At 46.3% G+C, this 24,397-nt stretch overlaps 1 protein-coding gene and 1 pseudogene across 1 annotated transcript in view; one reads left to right on the top strand and one right to left on the bottom strand.

Moving 5' to 3' along the window:
* Positions 1-24,397, bottom strand: part of LOC124556403 — a 692,955-nt gene that overhangs the window by 464,143 nt on the left and 204,415 nt on the right. The gene's annotated exons all lie outside the window — the stretch shown is intronic.
* On the top strand, positions 16,360-16,477 carry LOC124557012 (annotated as a pseudogene).

Below are 24,397 nucleotides of genomic sequence, written 5' to 3'. Positions count from 1 at the left end.
CTTCTACAGTCTGCCGGGAAAAGATACTGAGATCTCTCTGTTTCTAGGCACGCACTTTACCGCTAGATCATAAGGCCCAGCTTTCAGATGTGTTTAAAACGCAATGTTTTTAATCGATGTGAATTACCGTTGTTGTCTTACGGCTGTAAGACTTGGTCTTTTAATGCGAGAATCATTCAAAATCTGATGGATTTGTAGCGAATAATGGACAGATAAATTTGGGAATTTACTAGGAGAAGGAGGGAAAGAAACAAATTGATTAAGAAACTGGTTGGAGCAGAGATTTACTCGTAATCATGATTGTGATGAAAATTAAATGTAGGTGGTGGGCACCCAAGCAGGCATTAGATAGATCAAGGAAGCTATTTACTGGCTTCATTACGTAATATAGGACCGATACATCAGCGTTATGTAAGGAGTGTAGTCGACATTACAAAAGACGCAGCACCTGTGTGGAAGTGTATCGCTGAAGAATGCAGTAAAAGGAAAAGTAAATATCAAACTCTTGTTCATGATCAATACATGATGTGATATTCCATCTGAATAACCAAAGAGTCATTGTGCGATTGGCAAAAGTTTTGCGAGGCTCTTGAAATGACACCAAATGTCAGTATCAGCACAACGAAGGAACTGCAAGAGCATCTTTCGAGACAATAGACAATAGAATGGAACCCTACTAAACTCACACTGATAGCGAGCAATAAGACGCAGTTCCTACAATTACTAATCGGTGCGGTCATCACAAAACACGTGTTAGGGCTGTGAATTTTCTTCGAAATACACACACTGTGGCACTGAGAATGTGTTTCTTTGTAAACATGTTACCCTGTGTGATTATACAGCCACTAAAGTGCATGATGATTTTATCCTCTTCGAGGTGAATGCTTGATTACACACGTGACCGCTCCTGGATAAATATTATCAACATTACACAATTATATACTTTTCCAAACAAGTAAAAGGCCACCATTTAAGATTTTACAGACTATTGCTAAATGGTGCCATTGGGATGTGACATTACTGTTGTTTTAAAATTGGTCATTTGTTACTGTTAAAACAAGGGCAGCTTATAAACTGTGAGTTGTATGTCTTCCAACGCGCGCCGGCCGGCGTCTCTTTACTCGAAACGGTGCCACCGGTTACATATTCAGCAGGCGAGGCCGTTTCGTGAGGTTGACAGCTGCGGCTGCTCAATAGGGCACCGCAGTCGCCGGAACTAATTTGCCACCCCTTCCACGGATGCCTATCACCCACTAGATGACATCAAGTTATCAAGCACCTCGTCACGTCGGCTAATGGCAGCCAATTACGCGGATTGAGTGTGCTCACCCGCGTGATAATAAAACCGAGTTCAGCGGGCTTCTAGAGTCATTGCACAGCGAGTTCACAGCACGATCAGTCCACGGTTGGAGTCCATGCTCCGATGCCAGCGAGCTACCGTCTACAGCACTCACCTGTGAGTTGTATCGTCCCCAGTACCGTGGACCTATAGGAAGTCATATCGGAAGATGACTTGGCGGATACGGACTTGTAATAGGAACTGCCAGGCTTGTTCTGTTTATCAGGTTGCAGACTTAGTTACTGGAAGTACCTGTTCCACGAAGTGTTGTTTGCATTCAGTTATACCACAGTTCTGCGTCCCGGTCGAGTGTTCTAATAAATGTAGTTATTGTACCTGGATTACTTATTTGTGTAGTTGTCTCCGACACTACCCTGGCACAGTTGTTAGTGGTCGTCCCCAATTATCAACAAAAAAATGGTTCAAATGGCTCTGAGCACTATGCGACTTAACGTCTGAGGTCATCAGTCGCCTAGAACTTAGAACTAATTAAACCTAACTAACCTAAGGACATCACACACATCCATGCCCGAGGCAGGATTCGAACCTGCGACCGTAGCGGTCGCTCGGTTCCAGACTGCAGCGCCTAGAACCGCACGGCCACTCCGGCCGGCCAATTATCAACATATAACCTCACTTACAATAGTCCAGTGGATTACACTGGTGGCAGTCGGTCATTGTAACAGCTGTGTTGACAAACATAGCAGTGGTACTGGTGACACGCATGCAACATTGGCGCATCTTTTGCACGTAATCATTATTTGATTCGAAGCCTCCACTTTCCCTACACGTGCTCAGGTTTGAATATTGGTTCAAAATGGCTCTGAGCACTATGCGACTTAACTTCTGAGGTTATCAGTCGCCTAGAACTTAGAACTAATTAAACCTAACTAACCTAAGGACATCACACACATCCATGCCCGAGGCAGGATTCGAACCTGCGACCGTAGCGGTCGCTCGGTTCCAGACTGTAGCGCCTAGAACCGCACGACCACTCCGGCCGGTTTCCAAGTGATACGCATTGACATTGTGGCTGTCTATGTCGTAGAACTTTTTACGTCTTTTCACAAATCGACTGCAGTGCAGGGTGCTTGCTCTGTTCTCTGGGTATTTTGTTGGTGGTTCCACCATTTCCACAGTCACCTAGTGCTGGAACTCTGGACAGTGTTTTGCTCACCGCCAGAGATTGGTTGTGCGTTCTGCGCTACTAGTTCTTATTGCATGCGTAATTTTTCAGATGGTAGAACCTGTGACTTCTCTGTTTCCATGTTTACTCTTTTCCAATCGCTAAAGACTACGCTGGACATACTGGAAGATGCTCAGTGCCGGTTGCTATGCTACCTGGAGGACGTGACGCATCACTGCCTTGATGTTCGGCGATCATTCCTCGTGTTCTCCCTGTTCGACCCGGCCTGGGACCAGTGAATTGAGTTATACAAGCATAACGTATAAACTAGGTACATATTTTCATGCTAACCTTCCTGTGACAGCATCTCGTCAAAAGTTTTTTCGTTGTTAAAAGAAATCTGGACAATCATATACTGAATGGATTGATTCCTTGTAATTCCTAATCCGTGACTGGCAGTTTGCATGTGAAAATTCGAAATGACTCAGGTCTTATGTGGATTCCACGGTCAGAGATATGTTGCGGTTTGCTGTCCCACTCAGGGCTGTAGAACGACCTCCTTTGAGCAACACCTCATTAAAAGAATGTCTATTAGTGTTGCATACTTTCCGACAGGCTCAAAAATCTGCACGATCATTTCAATGCGACGATTCTGGTGTGTTTCAGATGCCGTTGCAGACGAAAGTCAGGACCTCGGGCCACACTTCAGGATTCGGCTCCATCCCCTTCTCTTGCTGGTTGTCTGTCACCTAGGCATTACGCTGCACCTCAAAAACCGGACTCCATTTCATCGACGGGTGACTCACCACCAGAACCTGGGCTATACCACAGGACTAGGACTCGCCCCTTACCAGTAATCTGACGTCGCCCGTCAAATCTCGTGCCCATTAATTCATCCACCATGACATGTCGTGCTGTCCTTCTCGGAGCCTGAAATGCTTATTTGGCCACAAATGGGGTCACAAAGCTGAAATATTTTTACAAACACTGCACCGCACCGGTCCTTCCAGTGCTACAGACGATCCAGTGTTTCTATATGACTCGTAAACTCATGCTTGATAAACTGATTCTTATATCAATCAGTTTGAGAATAAGATGTATCATATTCAATTACGATGTTCTAATAGTGATACTGCTCACAGTGTTTTTCAACTACAGATAGTATAGATAACGATAATACTATTTGTTATCCTGTCAATTCTATTCAGAATAATGTTGTCTCCATTCTTGTACATTTTGGTGATGAGATTTTTGTGGATTATGACCTTTGTCTGACACATTGTTCAATTTAAAATGGATACTGTGTCCTCTAAATCTATTATTAATGCAGGTACTTATGCTTTAACTATTTCTCCGCAACTGTTCTCCTCTGGTACTCTCAAAAGCTATAATAACCACGAGTTTCCACTTCGATGTAGCTGTCAGGTGCATGAGGATTACAGTTCAGTCAGTGATCTGGGACACTTACTTGTTACTCACTCGCGCACCTCAACTAACATTTTGAGCCCTTATCTTCTACAGCGTCTGTGTCTATGTATCCATGATTCAAGCACCCACGTCCAGATCTCAGAGGTGGCTGACAGTGGTGCCACACTATTTGCTGCCACACCTGGTTCGGAGCAACTGCCACCAGGGTATCGGCTGCTCTTCCACTCCTTTGAGCACCTTCAGGACGCAAACTGGATTGTCATCCTGAATGATTTCACCACGTGCACATAAGTCACAAGATGAGACATTTCACGGATGCCAAGTGCATCAGCGAATCTATGCAGTCCACAACCTTCCTCACCCCATAATGTCAGACTCTGAAGCTTACTTCATGCTGCACGATCCTTCATCCTCCAGTGTGGCTAGCTGTATGTGCCTCGGAAGGACCCACCAGCCACGTCCTCCACCACGAATGGTTCTTTTGCTGATGTTCTTCAGACAGAAGCCACTATTCAATACTGCTCTCCTTCCAGGCACTATTCTCTCGGGAACATGTCACCACTGGGAGTGTCTCACTATCTCTTTGGGCAGCACCTTCTGTCTGGATCTGTGGTCCTCCATGACAACGCCTCCTGGTGCTCCTAGCTCCCCTCCTGTGCTACGGCAGTGCTCCATCTAGGCCTTTGCTTCCCCATAGATGCCTCCCATGGGTAGGCCAGGCCGAGCGCACCTGCTGCCCTTCCGCATCTGACCTGTCTCTTGAACATCAGTTCCTTTGGCCCGTCCCCATCTCAGCTCCAGGAGCCTTTATCCTGTCTTCCTGCAGGGAGGAAGTGGACGTTTCACGTTTACTGGTTTGTAGCATGGAGGCAGCGATCTACTATGTCAAGTAACGATTGGGCACCAGACAGACATTACCACAGTCGCGGTTATGGTTCACACCGAAGGTTCTTCGCTACTCTACCCATGAGGGGGAGGGGGATGGGGATGTTACGTCCTCCAGCGACCGCCAGACATCTCATTGTACGGCACAACGTCACTCGTCACATAATCAGCAGGCACAGCTGTTGTGCAGGGATGACAGTGGCGGGCACCTCAAGAGGGCACCGCAGCCGACGGAACTACTTTACCAAGCCTTCCTCCAATTGCCCCCTGGATAATATCCTGGTAGCAGTTTATCATATTGTCCAGCAGGAGCCAATCACGCGGATTGAGTATATTCATCTGCGTGATAATATAATCAGCACTGACGTGCCTCAAGATTAATTTCACAGCGAGTTCACAGTACGATCATTCCACTGTTGGAGTCCATGCTGAGAAAGCAGCGAGTTACCATCTATGGAAGTCACCACTGAATGGTATCGCCAGCAGTACAGTAAACCTAAAGGAAGTCCTCTTGAAAGATAACTTGGTAGAGACGTACTTCTAAGAGGCACTTTCAGATTTGTACAGTATGTCAGGTTGTAGTCTTAATTATTGGAATTGCCTGTTCCAGGAAGTGAAATTTGTATTCAATTATACCCAAGCTCTAAGTTGCATTCGAGTGTTCTAATAAATGCAGTTATTGTACCAGGATTACTTATTTGTGTAGTTTTCTCTAACACTAGACTGGCCCAGTCATTAATGGACGTTTCCACTTATCGGTGTTTACCCTCGCCTACAACAGAAGCCGGCATGTTACACACATCAAAAAAGTTTTGCATCACCGCGGATTCAAATACTGCTCAAGACAGACGTTGACTTTGGATATTGTATCACAGTCCCTTTGACTGTTCAGCGATGGTACTAAACCCACCTAAAGATGTAAACAACCATGCATGAGTAGCGCCTATTAGACGGAGGGGGTCCGACAGCCGATCAGTTCCAGTCATTCCACCAGGAAGGAGGTACATGGATCGTGTTCTCGTGTTGTCTGTAGTTCAACCATGCCTAGACGGTCAGTACCGCGGTTCGATCGCCTCCGCATTCTTACTTTGTGCCAGGAAGGTCTCTCAACAAGGGAAGTATCCAGGCGTCTCGGAGTGAACCAAAGCAATGTCGTTCGGACATGGAGCAGATACAGAGAGATAGGAACTGTCGATGACATGCCTCGCTCAGGCCGCCCAAGGACTACTACTGCAGTGGATGACCACTACCTAAGGATTATGGCTCGAATGAACTGTGACAGCAACGCCACCACGTTGAATAATGCTTTTCGTTCAGCCACAGGACGTCGTGTTACGACTCAAACTGTGCACTCGAACCCGGATTTCCCGCTGGCAAATTAAAATGTCCTGTGGTGCCTCTCCTGCTCCAAATCGGCCCTTTTGACGTCGTACCCCCTTAATAGAACATGTAATGTCAGCGTCACTCGTGATATTTCACTCACGAAATACACTCCTGGAAATGGAAAAAAGAACACATTGACACCGGTGTGTCAGACCCACCATACTTGCTCCGGGCACTGCGAGAGGGCTGTACAAGCAATGATCACACGCACGGCACAGCGGACACACCAGGAACCGCGGTGTTGGCCGTCGAATGGCGCTAGCTGCGCAGCATTTGTGCACCGCCGCCGTCAGTGTCAGCCAGTTTGCCGTGGCATACGGAGCTCCATCGCAGTCTTTAACACTGGTAGCATGACGCGACAGCGTGGACGTGAATCGTATGTGCAGTTGACGGGCATGCTGGGGGCCGGGTGGACGTACCGCCGAATTGCTCAACACGTGGGGCGTGAGGTCTCCACAGTACATCGATGTTGTCGCCAGTGGTCGGCTGAAGGTGCACGTGCCCGTCGACCTGGGACCGGACCGCAGCGACGCACGGATGCACGCCAAGACCGTAGGATCCTACACAGTGCCGTAGGGGACCGCACCGCCACTTCCCAGCAAATTAGGGACACGGTTGCTCCTGGGGTATCGGCGAGGATCATTCGCAACCGTCCCCATGAAGCTGGGCTACGGTCCCGCACACCGTTAGGCCGTCTTCCGCTCACGCCCCAACATCGTGCAGCCCGCCTCCAGTGGTGTCGCGACAGGCGTGAATGGAGGGACGAATGGAGACGTGTCGTCTTCAGCGATGAGAGTCGCTTCTGCCTTGGTGCCAATGATGGTCGTATGCGTGTTTGGAGCCGTGCAGGTGAACGCCACAATCAGGACTGCATACGACCGAGGCACACAGGGCCAACACCCGGCATCATGGTGTGGGGAGCGATCTCCTACACTGGCCGTACACCACTGGTGATCGTCGAGGGGACACTGAATAGTGCACGGTACATCCAAACCGTCATCGAACCCATCGTTCTACCATTCCTAGACCGGCAAGGGAACTTGCTGTTCCAACAGGACAATGCACGTCCGCATGTATCCCGTGCCATCCAACGTGCTCTAGAAGGTGTAAGTCAACTACCCTGGCCAGCAAGATCTCCGGATCTGTCACCCATTGAGCATGTTTGGGACTGGATGAAGCGTCGTCTCGCGCGGTCTGCACGTCCAGCACGAACGCTGGTCCAACTGAGGCGCCAGGTGGAAATGGCATGGCAAACCGTTCCACAGGACTACATCCAGCATCTCTACGATCGTCTCCATGGGAGAATAGCAGCCTGCATTGCTGCGAAAGGTGGATATACACTGTACTAGTGCCGACATTGTGCATGCTCTGTTGCCTGTGTCTATGTGCCTGTGGTTCTGTCAGTGTGATCATGTGATGTATCTGACCCCAGGAATGTGTCAATAAAGTTTCCCCTTCCTGGGACTATGAATTCACGGTGTTCTTATTTCAATTTCCAGGAGCGTAGTTGCGAGGAACACAGTGCTTCATACAGGAACTACTAAGTCATATTTCGTGTAATATAACCACTAGTTTAGAACGACGAAGCGGCCTGATATTTGCAGACACATTTCTTGTGTTTACGATCGTTTCCTCTCACCATGGCCTTCCACGCGACACGCAAACTGCTACCGCACGGCGATGCCCTACGGTCGAAACTCTCGTCAGTTATCGATTCTGAATCTCATTCACAACGGCCACTACTATTTCTGTAGTAGCCTCACTGAAGCACGTTGGTTAATTAAACCTTATTCTTAGTGCGGCCTGTTTGATTTTAGTAATTCATACAATAAAGGCAAGAGCGGAGCTCTGATTGGCGGCTAATGTTTTAGCGTGAACTCCTCTGCGACTCATCAAAAGAGAGGAGAGGATTTCTGACAACAATTTTTCTTTCGTGTTAACTGAATCTTCCGTCGTTTCTTGGTAGAACATTAAGAACATTACAATAAGTGAAAAGCATTAATTTGCTTTTGTTCTACAGTATTGCTTTTATTGTGTTAACCGGTTTTCGGCTTACAAGGCCATCTTCAGACATTCTCTGATAGGTCAACAAATAACCACGAGCCGTGGTTGGTTGGTGCGGTTTTCAAGGTCTTCTTTTCGGTGGGACGCGGGAATTAGAGATACGCAGTATTCAGAAGGCATTCGAGGTCTGAGGGTGGAGCAGTATGTATTCAGGGTGTCATGCTGATAAAGTAGCCCTATAGATGGGTTTTCGACTCAGGCGCTGTGAATGTTGGTAAGTGTTTAAATGTAACTGAGGCTGGTACCGTGTGAATTTTAGGAACGTCACAATAACGTAAGATGTTATTTAAATCCGTATGACTTCCAGTGTATGTCTGAATATCACTATGGTAACATGGGTAGGGGAAAGTAGGGGAAATTGGCACAGAGGGTAAAATAACGCACGTCAATATTTTTTTTTTTAACTGGAAGAGCTGCTCTTGTCTGGATGGTGCTGCCATCTGGTGCTCAGTAATACAAATAACCACACAGAGTGCGAGAAGAGTTACTTGCCAGTTGTTGGCGCAAGAAGCAAGAGTTTGTTTTGTCTTTGTTTCATGTAATATTTCATCTCTAGTTTCTAAGAGATAAGCCATTTCCTTTTATGATAAAATACAAGTTTTAGTTGTTATGCCTATTTCTGCAATTGACACTCACGATTATATAAGTATTATTTTCCTTAAGCATAGCGCAAGTGTGGAACTATAGTTTTATACAAGCCATGCCTGTTGGGGTAATTTGAAGATCCTCGAGCACCATGCACTCCGTCTCGCCTTCCGTATGCACCTCCCACGCTCCACGACGATCCTCTACAAGCTGATTCCTTTCCCCACCTGCTCCTTTTCCTCGAACAAATCCATGTCCTCTACACCTCCCGCCGCCTTGATCCCCCTCATCCCTTGGTTGCTCCTCTCCTCTCCAACCCCTACCCTCTGCCGCGCCTTCACCGTTGTGTCCCGCTACCCTCCACCTCTACACCCTTCATCTCCTTTCCCAAGGTGGCTTCCGTCAACTGCCCCTCCCAGATGATGCCCTCTCTCCCTCCATTTATCCCTCCTATCAAATCTGATCCTCACCTCCCCCTCCCTTCCTCTGTCCTTTTCCTGGGCTCCCTCTCCTCCCCCTTCCATCCCGTTTTTTCCCCATCTACCCTCTCTCTGCCTCCCTTCTCTCCCCCGAGTCGTTTATGCTCCCCCCTCTACTGCCTTTCCCACTCCTTCTAGCGTCCGCCCAGCCCCCCTTTTTCTATGTCTCCTCCCTCCGTCGGCTTCCCTCTTTCTTCCTTTCCTCTCCTCCCCCCTTTTTTCCCTCATCGGTACAGGTCCTCCCCCTCCCATCCCCTCCCCCTGCCATGTTCCGCCGTGTCGCCTCTATAGTGCTGTTTTAAGTGAATGTTCAGTGTTTTGCGTCCCCTGTCAGTGTTGCAAACAGCCACCATACTGTCGCTAGTTGTGTTTTTTTTATCTCATGTGAACAGAAACCAGACTGTCGCCATGTTTTTTAAATTTTGCCTGTCTACTTCCTATGTGTTTTAATCAGCATCGACGACTGTTTTGTTTTCACATTTTCTTTGTATCTTTTTCTCCATGTTTCAGTTTTTAGCAGTCGCCGTTTTATCGCCTGCTTTTGTTTGCTTTTCATATCTCCTGGTGCTGTTTTTTAACTTTTCTGTAGGCTGTAGGGCGGCGTATTGTGCTGTTGCCAGCCCGCCCTCCGTCTGGGGGGGATCGAAATCCAATAAAGAAAAAAAAGAGTAATTTGACGCACAGAAGTCGAATGCGTCATTTTACCCCACATCAGTTTCACACTAATGAAAGTAGGTAGCTAAATGAGATACGCTAAGGCATATTTACTGAAAGGCAAAATGACCTACTGCGTCTTTTTATAAGACTGGGTTCCTCTCCTCAAATGCCAAAGACATACACCCGTAAAATAAAGAGATCTTCTTCGACGGCGAATGAATTACAAAATTCCGTCGTTGATGTTCATAATGGGACTTCTATTAGACAGAACCATCCAGCACAACATACCAGAGTAAAAGATTTGTGCATAGTGTGTCGTGAATTTGGCAAATATGACGAGAAAAGGTACAGTTGTATTACTTGTTTTCTTTGGTGTCGTTCTGAATGCAGTGGGTGGGACAGTCCTGGAAATTATAACTGTGAATCCTGTCTGAAGAAGTGTTAGTTATTTTACAAATATCCAGGAGACCAATTACTGAATACGCTTATACTCGAGTCTTCTTCTTTATTTTCGTCACTATTTTATAATAAAACTATTAACATTGTTTTATATCTATTCCATAGGTAATTAATCTGATATTTTCGCTATTTTCTTTTTTGAACCATGTTGTTCAATGTTTTGACCAACAAACATAATATTTAATACATTTGTTTTGTATTATAAGATGTGTGGAACTAAACCTGCCGGCCGAAGTGGCCGAGCGGTTCTAGGCGCTACAGTCTGGAACCACGCGACCGCTACGGTCGCAGGTTCGAATCCTGCCTCGGGCATGGCTGTGTGGGATGTCCTTAGGTTAGTTAGGTTTAAGTAGTTCTAAGTTCTAGGGACTGATGACCTCAGCAGTTGAGTCCCATAGTGCTCAGAGCCCTTTTTGAACTAAATCTCTTATACCATTCCTTGCTCCAACTTACTCCTCTCACTACATCATTTTACACGGTATGTCGGGTAAAATGACGCAATGCAATGATGTTATAATTATCAGTATTTTATCTAAAACGTGTAGCTGTTAATTTATGGTTTTAAGATATGTTACTGTAAACACACGCAGCTAATGCTATAAGAAAGTTGGAGCCTCTAGGTATTACAGAATAAAGTTTGTAGTGAAAATGTCTTAGGTGCGCCAAATGTCTTCAGTTCCTTTGTGTATTAGGTTCAAATGGTTCAAATGGCTCTGAGCACTATGGGACTCAACTGCTGAGGTCATTAGTCCCCTAGAACTTAGAACTAGTGAAACCTAACTAACCTAAGGACATCACAAACATCCATGCCCGAGGCAGGATTCGAACCTGCGACCGTAGCGGTCTTGCGGTTCCAGACTGCAGCGCCTTTAACCGCACGGCCACTTCGGCCGGCTTGTGTATTAGTACACAGAACTCAAACATCTGGTTTCAACGATGGCTCTAACCTTGCCGGTCATTTAGTCGAAATGAGCATTGAAGATACAAACGGGTACATTGCATGCTGCTTCAAATCTAGTCCAAAGTTCATCGATCATAGTGATTAGCGACTGGTGGCAACCAGTCTCACGGCAACCCAACACCAGATGTTTCCAGTGGGTAAGAGATCTGGCCAGTGTCCAGGGCTACAGTCCAAAACCCTCCGTATCCGGATAGATAATGACAGCACGGGCAACATAGCTTCTTGAATTATCTTGCTGAGAGAGAACGTGGTGCAGAACTGGAAGAGAAAGCAAAGCCACCGACCTTAATATGTCAGAACGGTAACGGCTGCTGCCCGAATTACCGGTATGTGTACCCAGTGGCGCCCCACACTATCACAATAGCTGCTGGGCCCGTCTGACGCTATCTGGAAATCTTCCTTCTCCTTGGAGTCTCCATGTGATGCTGTACATAGGAGCAGACCTCTTCTGAAGAGATGACGTGATGGCACTGCTGTTGTCGTTGGGGGCACCTTTGTCGGCAGTAGAGATGGGTAGTTCGCGAACGAACGGGTGCAAAGGAACGGTTCACCAAGATGAACGAAAGAACCGAGGAACGAATCGGTTCATAGTTCACTTCGGTCGCGGCGGTCTACTTATAGTTCCCGGGAACGATGGACGATCGGTTCATAGTTCACTAGTTCACTTCGGTCACGGCGGTCACTTCGGCAGTTCTCGTTCCAGCCTCGGTCGCGTGCTCGTCTCAGTCTCGGTCTCCCTTGGCCGCACTCTTCGTTCTTCGCATGACCACCTGTCCCAGTTCCACTGCCGACTGCTCCAAGTTTTCAGTATCCAGTTGTTTGTTTCGTTCACTGCACTCGCCCATTTTACATGTGTTCCAAACTGTTCTTGCACTTGGTTGTGGCTATTCAGGGTCCACGACCGGTAATCAAAAAGTATTTTATAGTTACGTAAATTACATAAAAATTACGTTGTATCTAATAGGTACGTCTTTTCAGGTAACAAAAGGGCATATCAGCTCACTTCATTATATCGATGAACAGCAGAAGACATACTTATAACAAGGCAAGTTTTTTTGTTATTCCTGTATTTTTTGGTTTCATCGACTTGATTTAGCAACTAACTTTCAATAAGTTGCTTAATTTTTAGTGTAACAAAATTCATATAAAACGATTTTCGTGTATCTTTCATATACAAAACATTACATTTAGGAAGGCTCTAATTATTTTTAAGTTTGGTTGTTTCCAATTTGCATTACCTGCTAGTTAGGTTTCTTTGAAAAAAAAAAGTGGGTTGTGGGTCATTTTGGCTCAGTAGGAAAAGCGGTGCCTCTCCACTTGAAAAGATATAGATTGCCATAAAATCGTATTTACTTATTATCTAAAAAACATTTGTTCATAAGGAGCTTCCAAACCAAAAACTTTATTACTGCGAACTTTATTATTATTATTATTGCTGCATTAACTTTAATAATGTAACATAAAAGCCTAATTTTTACCAAGCGTGTGACACAAGTATGATAAGAAAACCACATTTTATTTTATGCTTCCATAAAGTCTCTACTTCGCCTACGATCTCAGAGACAACGTGAAGTATATATAGGGTGTAAACGATTATTGTTTACAACGTATCATAGCTATGTAGTGGAAGTCAAAACGAAGAATTTTATACAAGACAAGTTGGGAAACAGAGACCAACAGGTTACCAAGACTGCATGAGCTATAGACCATGCGCGTCGCGTGAGATTTTCATGTTCTCTTCTCCAGCTCTCTACACATCGTCATTGATTGTTTCGCAATTGTTGCTTGCATTAGCTTGTTATTTCTTCACTGCCTAATTATTACATGTTTGTCTGTTTGTTGTATCTGCTCGTAACGGGCAACACATCGTCCGTAATTGGCGAGCAGTCTGTACTCGAGGCCGGTTTTCCGTGCGCCACCCTATATTACACTCCTGGAAATGGAAAAAAGAACACATTGACACCGGTGTGTCAGACCCACCATACTTGCTCCGGACACTGCGAGAGGGCTGTACAAGCAATGATCACACGGACGGCACAGCGGACACACCAGGAACCGCGGTGTTGGCCGTCGAATGGCGCTAGCTGCGCAGCATTTGTGCACCGCCGCCGTCAGTGTCAGCCAGTTTGCCGTGGCATACGGAGCTCCATCGCAGTCTTTAACAATGGTAGCATGCCGCGACAGCGTGGACGTGAACCGTATGTGCAGTTGACGGACTTTGAGCGAGGGCGTATAGTGGGCATGCGGGAGGCCGGGTGGACGTACCGCCGAATTGCTCAACACGTGGGGCGTGAGGTCTCCACAGTACATCGATGTTGTCGCCAGTGGTCGGCGGAAGGTGCACGTGCCCGTCGACCTGGGACCGGACCGCAGCGACGCACGGATGCACGCCAAGACCGTAGGATCCCACGCAGTGCCGTAGGGGACCGCACCGCCACTTCCCAGCAAATTAGGGACACTGTTGCTCCTGGGGTATCGGCGAGAACCATTCGCAACCGTCTCCATGAAGCTGGGCTACGGTCCCGCACACCGTTAGGCCGTCTTCCGCTCACGCCCCAACATCGTGCAGCCCGCCTCCAGTGGTGTCGCGACAGGCGTGAATGGAGGGACGAATGGAGACGTGTCGTCTTCAGCGATGAGAGTCGCTTCTGCCTTGGTGCCAATGATGGTCGTATGCATGTTTGGCGCCGTGCAGGTGAGCGCCACAATCAGGACTGCATACGACCGAGGCACACAGGGCCAACACACGGCATCATGGTGTGGGGAGCGATCTCCTACACTGGCCGTACACCACTGGTGATCGTCGAGGGGACACTGAATAGTGCACGGTACATCCAAACCGTCATCGAACCCATCGTTCTACCATTCCTAGACCGGCAAGGGAACTTGCTGTTCCAACAGGACAATGCACGTCCGCATGTATCCCGTGCCATCCAACGTGCTCTAGAAGGTGTAAGTCAACTACCCTGGCCAGCAAGATCTCCGGATCTGTCACCCATTGAGCATGTTTGGGACTGGATGAAGCGTCGTCTCACGCGGTCTGCACGTCCAGCACGAACGCTGGTCCAACTGAGGCGCCAGGTGGAAATGGCATGGCAAGCCGTTCCACAGGACTACATCCAGCATCTCTACGATCGCCTCCATGGGAGAATAGCAGCCTGCATTGCTGCGAAAGGTGGATATACACTGTACTAGTGCCGACATTGTGCATGCTTTATTGCCTGTGTCTATGTGCCTGTGGTTCTGTCAGTGTGATCATGTGATGTATCTGACCCCAGGAATGTGTCAATAAAGTTTCCCCTTCCTGGGACAATGAATTCACGGTGTTCTTATTTCAATTTCCAGGAGTGTATTTCCCTGCGATCAGGCACACAACGCTACAGTTGGCTAAACGAGAGGTTCTGCAGAATCACGGAAATTACTTCTAATAGTGTGTAAGAATTCTGTAATGAATAAAAACTCTATACTCCAGGGGGGAGGCAAGTGCCCCATCTTGGTGCCCTCCATCCTTCAGTCACCTACACTACCAGTTTTCAGTTTTCCATGAGAACCATATACCAAGCACAAATGAATGGTGAACGAGTAAAAATGAACGGTTCCCAAAAAAGAACGATCAGCAGTGAACTAGTTTCCAAGGATGAACGACTTTGCCCATCTCTAGTGCGCAGGCCTCTCTGCAACCGTCTCAAGGGAAGCCGCAACCGCAGTGCTGGCTGTCCATCGTGCTACAGACGTCATCGCACGCACCCTTTCTCAATCAATCTGCTAGCTTCTTCACTCGCTCTCTTCATTACTCCTGTTATATAGCGATGCTCTATCTCTCGCTCTCCTATCCCTTTTCGCCAGTGCCCTTAGTTTAAACCCATATTCTTGTAATATTTGTGTTTGTTAGCCACTTTTAAAGAACGAATATAAACTGCAGTCTTTCTGCAGCCAAGGTTGGTGTTTCCGCTATTTATGTTACAGTTATCTGTAAGCATAGGATTTCATAGTAAATGTATTACTCATTACAGCGTGTGCACCGTCATTAACATACACTCTAAGACAAAAAAAAGATGCACCACAAAGAAATTATCCGAATGGGATCGAAATCGGGAGATGTGTTGCACATTTACAGACAAACAATTGACTACAATTTTAGAAAAATTGGATGATTCATTCAACAGAAAGGGCTTCACAAACTGAACAATTCAGTACAGTGTTGGTCTACCTCTGGCCCTTATGCAAGCAGTTATTCGGATTTTCATTGAGTGACAGAGTTGTTTGGTGTCCTGCTGAGGCATACCGTGCCAAATTTTGTCCAACTGGCTCGTCACATTATCAAAATCCCGAGCGGGTTGCAAGGTCTCTGCCCATAATGCTCCAAACGTTCTCAGTTAGGGAGAGATCTGGTGACTTTCCTAGTCAAAGTAGGGGTTGGCAAGCACGAAGACAAGCAGTAGACACTCTCGCCCAGTGCAGGCGGGTATTATCTTGCTGAATGTAAGCCTAGGATGGCTTAAAATGAAGGGCAACAAAAGACACGTATTTGCTGATCATTGGGGCTCAGTTCAAAGCAGAACTCATCATTGAATACAATTCTACTCCGATCAATAAGATTCCAGGCCAAAGACGTGTCTGGAGCCACCCCAGACAATGGCGGGATACCAGCCTGAGTGTCGTCCGCCATACGCCCTGACAACCAGAAATAATGGTCTGGGTTGCCACTTCTTTTCATATGAGGGCCCCTTCGGTAGTCATCTGTGTCACCCTTACAACACGATGTACATCGACGACATTTTACACCCCATCTTGTTGCCCTTCTTGGAAAGCCATCCTGGGCTTACATTTCACCAAGGTAATGCCTTCCCATACATGGCTTTTCTTCGTGCTTACCGAATGTTATCTTCAGGGCCGGTTTAAAACCCGAGCGACGCAAGCCAGCGTTGGGGCACCAAGCTGAGAGCAGCGCCAGAGGCGCCATAAGTTTAAGTTTTCTGTACAGAATGTATTGGGCAACGGCCTTGCCGCAGTGGATACACCAGTTCCCGTGCGATCACCGATGTTAAACGCTGTCGGGCGTGGTCGGCACTTGGATGGGTGACCATCCAGGCCGCCATGCGCTGTTGCCATTTTTTGGGGTGCATTCAGCCTCGTGATGCCAATTGAGCAGCTACTCAACCGAATAGTAGCGGCTTCGGTCAAGAATACCATCATAACGACCGGGAGAGCGGTGTGCTGACCCCCCCCCCCCCCCCTCAATCCGCATCCTCCACTGAGGGTGACACGGCGGTCGGATGGTCCCGGTAGGCCACTCGTGGCCTAAAGATGGAGTGTACAGAATGTATTACAATTAGAAAAAAAATAGCAGCGGCCGCTTGTGGCTTCAGGCTGAGAGGGGTACCGAGCTCGTCCAAGGGCAAGTTTTGTATACAGTAGTTATCACAATTATTAGCGAAAACTGACACGAGGCAAAAGAAGGGGAGGGAGGGAGTACCAAATTATAAGTAGTGTGTGTGGAAGAATGTTCTCTAACCGGGCCTGTCTACCATGGTTATCAAGGTCTCCGGATCTCTCGCCAGTTAAGAACGTCTGGAGTATTATGGGCAGGTCCCTCCAACCAGCTCGGTATTATGGCAATCCAACGCTCTAATTGGACAGAATTTGGCACGATATTCCCCAGGAGGACATCCAGCAACTGTCAGTCAATGTTAAGTCGAATAACTGCTTGCTTAAGAGTCGGAGGTGGATCAACGCTTTATCGGTTTGCTAAGTTTGTGAAACTCTTTCTGCTGAATAAATCATAATTTTTGTCTGAAATTGTAATCATTTGTTTGTCTGCTCATGTACATCGCATCTACCTATTTCCGTCCCATCCGGATGATGGATAATTCCTTCGTGCTAACTGTTTGGTGTAATACCGGGAAATTGTAATGCAGATGAGACGCCTATTCGCTGTGATCACTTGATCAAGCTTTTCCTCTAATTATCAAGTCACTTTTGACGGAAGCCTGATATTTTTTCATCTTGAACATTCAGACATCTATAAAGCATTTATTTATCACATCTTCTTTACGTGCGTTCGACATGTAAAGTTTACTGCTGTTATGAATCACACTCGGAAGCATCGAGACATTACCTGAATCTACCATAAAACAACCGAATCAAGTCGATTCCTCTGTGTCATTATGTTAAGTAGGGTATGTGGTGCAGGCTCGTGACCAGGCTATTGGCCCGATTGCAGATAAAGTGCAGCCTTTCGTCGCAGCGACACTAGGAGGAGGAGGAGAGTGGTGGTTCCGCCTTTTACCCCCGGGAAGGATCCCCACTTTATAGTAGTATAAGTGGACCTGGGGACTTCCTGGAGGGGATGGGACGAGGTAAAATACCCGCCCCTACGTAGGATTGAACCCAGGACCTACATGGCGCGTGTCTAGTGTTATTCCTGCCAGACCACTACGGCCACCATGCGACAATCCTTACAGCTAAATATAAATCGCGTACCTCCTCAGTGAAAACACAAAAATGCTAACTTAAATTATAGATGAACTGTCCCATCATTATCCGGCAGTCTCATGTTCTTTGTCACAGAGAAGTTTTTTATAATTATTTCTGTTGAAAATCAGTGATAAATATCAGTCTCGTAGGAATTCAGTTTAAACAAATAGTTCTGACAGTTAATTTCAATGTCCTGCAGTTTCGGTGTAGAACCCCGCGAATCTATTTTATATGATTTTAAGAACTCCATAAGAAAGATACGATAAAACCTAACAACAAAAATCTATCTGTTACAGCCCACTGTGTGTGTGGCCTAAGGCTCCGTCCCCTCTACTCATTGTCACGTACGCGATCGACATACACAAGCCGGCCGTTCTGGCCGAGCAGTTCTAGCCGCTTCAGTCCAGAACCGCGCGACTGCTACGGTCGCAGGCTCGAATCCTGCCTCGGGCATGGATGTGTGTGATGTCCTTAGGTTAGTTAGGTTTAAGTAGTTCTAAGTTTTAGGGGACTGATGACCTTAGATGTTACGTCCTATAGTGCTCAGAGCCATTTGACCCATTTATTGGCAGCATCCGTCTCCATGAATCGAATTCACCATTTACAACGGTCCTGTTCAGTTAACTATAACGCCAAAATTTATTGGACTACCCGTCGACCGACTACACCTGGTAACCATCAAGCAGGAAGCCCATAACAGACAAACAATTGAAGCTACCAACTGGCCAAACTTGGAGATTACATCCCACTATTATTCTCCCGTCTCAAAAACCTTGATCCTCTCCTATGCAAATATTGCATCGATATCCGCTCCTCCAAATTTCTATCGTTGTGGTCTTCAGTCCTGAGACTGGTTTGATGCAGCTCTCCATGCTACTCTACCCTGTGCAAGCTTCTTCATCTAACAGTACTTACTGCAACCTACATCCTTCTGAATCTCCTTAGTGTATTCATCTCTTGGTCTCCCTCTACGATTTTTACCCTCCACGCTGCCATCCAATGCTAAATTTGTGATCCCTTGATGCCTCAGAACATGTCCTACCAACCGGTCCCTTCTTCTTGTCAAGTTGTGCCACAAACTCCTCTTCACTCCAATTCTATTCAATACATCCTCATTAGTTATGTGATCTACCCATCTAATCTTCAGCATTCTTCTGTAGCACCACATTTCGAAAGCTTCTATTCTCTTCTTGTCTAAACTATTTATCGTCCACGTTTCACTTCCATACATGGCTACACTCCATACAAATACTTTCAGAAACGACATCCTGACTCTTAAATCTATACTCGATGTTAACAAATTTCTCTTCTTCAGAAACGCTTTCCTTGCCATTGCCAGTCTACATTTTATATCCTCTCTACTTCGACAATCATCAGTTATTTTCCTCCTCAAATAGCAAAACTACTTTACTACTTTAAGTGTCTCATTTCCTACTCTAATTCCCTCAGCATCACCCGACTTAATTCGACTACATTCCATTATCCTCGTTTTGCTTTTGTTGATGTTCATCTTATATCCTCCTTTCAATACACTGTCTATTCCGTTCAAATGCTCATCCAAGTCCTTTGTAGTCTCTGACAGAATTACAATGTCATCGGCGAACCTCAACGTTTTTATTTCTTCTCCATGGACTTTAATACCTACTCCGAATTTTTCTTTTGTTTCCTTTACTGCTTGCTCAATATACAGATTGAATAACATCGGGGACAGGCTACAACCCTGTCTCACTCCCTTCCCAAACCACTGCTTCCCTTTCATGCCCTTCGACTCTTATAACTGCCATCTGGCTTCTGTACAAATTGTAAATAGCCTTTCGCTCCCTGTATTTTACGCCTGCCACCTTTAAAATTTGAAAGAGAGTATTCCAGTCAACATCGTCAAAAGCTTTCTCTTAGTCTACAAATGCTAGAAACGTAGGTTTGCCTTTCCTTAATCTTTCTTCTATGATAAGTCGTAAGGTCAGTATTGCCTCACGTGTTCCAACATTTCTACGGAATCCAAACTGATCTTCCCTGAGGTCAACTTCTACTAGTTTTTCCATTCGTCTGTAAAGAAATCGCGTTAGTAGTTTGCAGCTGTGACTTATTAAACAGACAGTTCGGTAATTTTCACATCTGTCAACATCTGCTTTCTTTGGGATTGGAATTATTATATTCTTCTGGAAGTCTGAGGGTATTTCGCCTGTCTCATACATCTTGCTCACCAGATGGTAGAGTTTTGTCAGGACTGGCTCTCCCAAGGCCGTCAGTAGCTCTAATGGAATGTTGTTTAATCCCGAGGCCTTGTTTCGACTCAGGTCTTTCAGTGCTCTGTCAAACTCTTCACGCAGTATCGTATCTCCCATTTCATCTTCATCTACACCCTCTTCCATTTCCATAATATTGTCCTCAAGTAGATCACCCTTGTATAGACCCTCTATATACTCCTTCCACCCCTCTGCTTTCCCTTCTTTGCTTAGAACTGGGTTTCCATCTGAGGTCTTGATATTCATACAAGTGGTTCTCTTCTCTCCGAAGGTCTCTTAAATTTTCCTGTAGGTAGTATCTATCTTACCTCTAGTGAGATAAGCCTCTAAATCCTTACATTTGTCCTCTAGCCATCCCTGCTTAGCCATTTTGCACTTCCTGTCGATCTCATTTTTGAGACGTTTGTATTCATTTTTGCCTGCTTCATTTACTGCATTTTTACATTTTCTCCTTTCATCAATTAAATTCAATATTTCTTCTGTTACCCAAGGATTTCTACTAGCCCTCGTCTTTTTACCTACTTGGTCCTCTGCTGCCTTCACTACTTCATCCCTTAGAGCTACCCATTCTTCTTCTACTGTACTTCTTTCCCCCAGTCCTGTCAATTTTCCTTTATGCTCTACCTGAAACTCTGTACAACCTCTGGTTTAGTCAGTTTATCCAGGTCCCATCTCCTTAAATTCCCATCTTTTTGCAGTTTCTTCAGTTTTAATCTACAGTTCATAACCAATAGATTGTGGTCAGAGTCCACATCTGCCCCTGGAAATGTCTTACAATTTAAAACCTGGTTAATAAATCTCTGTCTTACCATTATTTAATCTATCTGATACCTTCTAGTATCTCCAGGATTCTTGCATGTATACAACCTTCTTTTAGCCGTGCGGTTCTAGGCCCTTCAGTCCGGAACCGCGGGACTGCTACGGTCGCAGGTTCGAATCCTGCCTCGAGCATGGATGTGTGTGATGTCCTTACGTTAGTTAGGTTTAAGTAGTTCTAAGTTCTAGGGGTCTGATGACCTAAGATGGTAAGTCCCATAGTACTCAGAGCAATTTGAACCATACAGCCTTCTTTTATGATTCTTGAACCAAGTGTTAGCTATGATTAAGTTATGCTCTGCGCAAAATTCTACCATACGGCTTCCTCTTTCATTCCTTACCCCCAATCCATATTCACCTACTACACTCCTGGAAATGGAAAAAAGAACACATTGACACCGGTGTGTTACACCCACCATACTTGATCCGGACACTGCGAGAGGGCTGTACAAGCAATGATCACACGCACGGCACAGCAGACACACCAGGAACCGCGGTGTTGGCCGTCGAATGGCGCTAGCTGCGCAGCATTTGTGCACCACCGCCGTCAGTGTCAGCCAGTTTGCCGTGGCATACGGAGCTCCATCGCAGTCTTTAACACTGGTAGCATGCCGCGACAGCGTGGATGTGAACCGTATGTGCAGTTGACGGACTTTGAGCGAGGGCGTATAGTGGGCATGCGGGAGGCCGGGTGGACGTACCGCCGAATTGCTCAACACGTAGGGCGTGAGGTCTCCACAGTACATCGATGTTGTCGCCAGTGGTCGGCGGAAGGTGCACGTGCCCGTCGACCTGGGACCAGACCGCAGCGACGCACGGATGCACGCTAAGACCGTAGGATCCTACGCAGTGCCGTAGGGGACCGCACCGCCACTTCCCAGCAAATTAGGGAGACTGTTGCTCCTGGGGTATCGGCGAGGACCATTCGCAACCGTCCCCATGAAGCTGGGCTACGGTCCCGCACACCGTTAGGCCGTCTTCCGCTCACGCCCCAACATCGTGCAGCCCGCCTCCAGTGGTGTCGCGACAGGCGTGAGTGGAGGGACGAATGGAGACGTGTCGTCTTCAGCGATGAGAGTCGCTTCTGCCTTGGTGCCAATGATGGTCGTATGCGTGTTTGGCGCCGTGCAGGTGAGCGCCACAATCAGGACTGCATACGACCGAGGCACACAGGGCCAACACCCGGCATCATGGTGTGGGGAGCGATCTCCTACACTGGCCGTACACCACTGGTGATCGTCGAGGGGACACTGAATAGTGCACGGTACATCCAAACCGTCATCGAACCCATCGTTCTACCATTCCTAGACCGGCAAGGGAACTTGCTGTTCCAACAGGACAATGCACGTCCGCATGTATCCCGTGCCACCCAACGTGCTCTAGAAGGTGTAAGTCAACTACCCTGGCCAGCAAGATCTCCGGATCTGTCCCCCATTGAGCATGTTTGGGACTGGATGAAGCGTCGTCTCACGCGGTCTGCACGTCCAGCACGAACGCTGGTCCAACTGAGGCGCCAGGTGGAAATGGCATGGCAAGCCGTTCCACAGGACTACATCCAGCATCTCTACGATCGTCTCCATGGGAGAATAGCAGCCTGCATTGCTGCGAAAGGTGGATATACACTGTACTAGTGCCGACATTGTGCATGCTCTGTTGCCTGTGTCTATGTGCCTGTGGTTCTGTCAGTGTGATCATGTGATGTATCTGACCCCAGGAATGTGTCAATAAGGTTTCCCCTTCCTGGGACAATGAATTCACGGTGTTCTTATTTCAATTTCCAGGAGTGTATGTTTCCTTCCTTCCCTTTTCCTACTCTCGAGTACCAGTCACCCATGACTATTAAATTTTCGTCTCCCTTCACTACCTGAATAATTTCTTTTATCTCAGCCTACATTTCATCAATTTCTTCATCATCTGCAGAGCTAGTTGGCATATAAACTTGTACTACTGTAGTAGGCATGAGCTTCGTGTCTATCTTGGCCACAATAATGAGTTCACTAAGCTGTTTTTAGTAGCTTACCCGCACTCCTATTTTTTATTCATTATTAAACGTACTCCTGCATTACCCCTATTTGATTTTGTATTTACAACCCTGTATTCACCTGACCAAAATCTTGTTCCTCCTGCCACCGAACTTCACTAATTCCCACTATATCTAACCTTAACCTATCCATTTCCCTTTTTAAATTTTCTAACGTACCTGCCCGATTAAGGGGTCTGTCATTCCACCCTCCGAACCGTAGAACGCCAGTTTTCTTTCTTCTTTCTATCAGTTCCTCCAAATCCTCGAACGTTGTAAAGACCACTGCTATCTTTGATATAATAACATATCGATAATGTATTCCTTACTTATCGCTGGCTTCTGGAACTTTCAGAACCGAGTGCGCCTTTTCTGTGACGCAGCAATGTCTTCATGTACAATGTTTCATCGCTAGTGGTCACGCGCCGTCTTAATGTGGTTGGTACTGGAGTCGGTGTCCGTACTAATCGCGGATAAATAACCTGCAGGATTTGGTATTAATAGTTAAAAACGTTACCTCGGTTTATATAGAAAAGTGTTACAGTAATTCACTTAATTCGCGGAAAGGCATGGGGTATTAATTAAGAGATGTATGGTTGATACAGTATCGTGTCTGAATATAAGTAATTTTCGTCGAGAAAAGTATTGCTAGTAGAACGTAAGTGAAAAGGCTTCCTTGATCAGTGATTGCCTGCTTAATTAATGTGGAAACACAACGTAGCAATAGTTGCTTTAGTGTGAATGTGAAACAAACACAAGTGTTTAACGATACTGGGGGAGCGTACGCATTGTTGGGGAAGATTGTTACTTGCAAAAGGAACAGTATACCGAAGTACTTTGACTTGTACTGTTATTATTTTAAAGTGACGTGTTTCATACTTTAATTGAGTGACTTAAATATCTGAAACTTAAGAGACACATATTCGTATTAGACACATATTCATGTTATTTTCGTAACAAATCTTGATTTCTCAGCAAACCAAGCAAACTCGAGTCTGACAGTCGCAACATGTACCTTATTAAAACTAAGGACAGACATATGATATTTACCTCTGTGACATGACACAGTTTACATTTTATCATCGCAACACAACAGATATATTTCGTAGTCATGCACTCGGCCTTGCTTTCTGCATATGTTTACCTATCCCCACATCGACTCATTATCATCTCATCAAATTCCTAGCTCTCCTCACTCACAACTGAACACCTTCGAGAAAACTTACACCATCCGCAAACTCGACTACAATAATTCTACTTTCTCCCCACTAACATCTGTTCCTAGCACGCTGCAGCGCTTATACCAGTACATTACATCAACCCTACACCTGCACATTATCCACATCCTCTCCCAACAGCATTTCAACCGTCTCCCTCCCCCAGACCTTGAAATCCTCCCGACGTTTACCCATCCTACCAACTATAATTCCATACCATCCATGTTACCTCACCACGGATCCTTTTTTTCCCCT

The sequence above is a fragment of the Schistocerca americana genome, chromosome X (genome assembly GCF_021461395.2).
Source record: "Schistocerca americana isolate TAMUIC-IGC-003095 chromosome X, iqSchAmer2.1, whole genome shotgun sequence".
NCBI classification, from domain to species: Eukaryota; Metazoa; Arthropoda; class Insecta; order Orthoptera; family Acrididae; genus Schistocerca; species Schistocerca americana.
The sequence above is the reverse complement of the archived record's forward strand: the minus strand, read 5'-3'. Positions and strand labels throughout refer to the sequence as shown.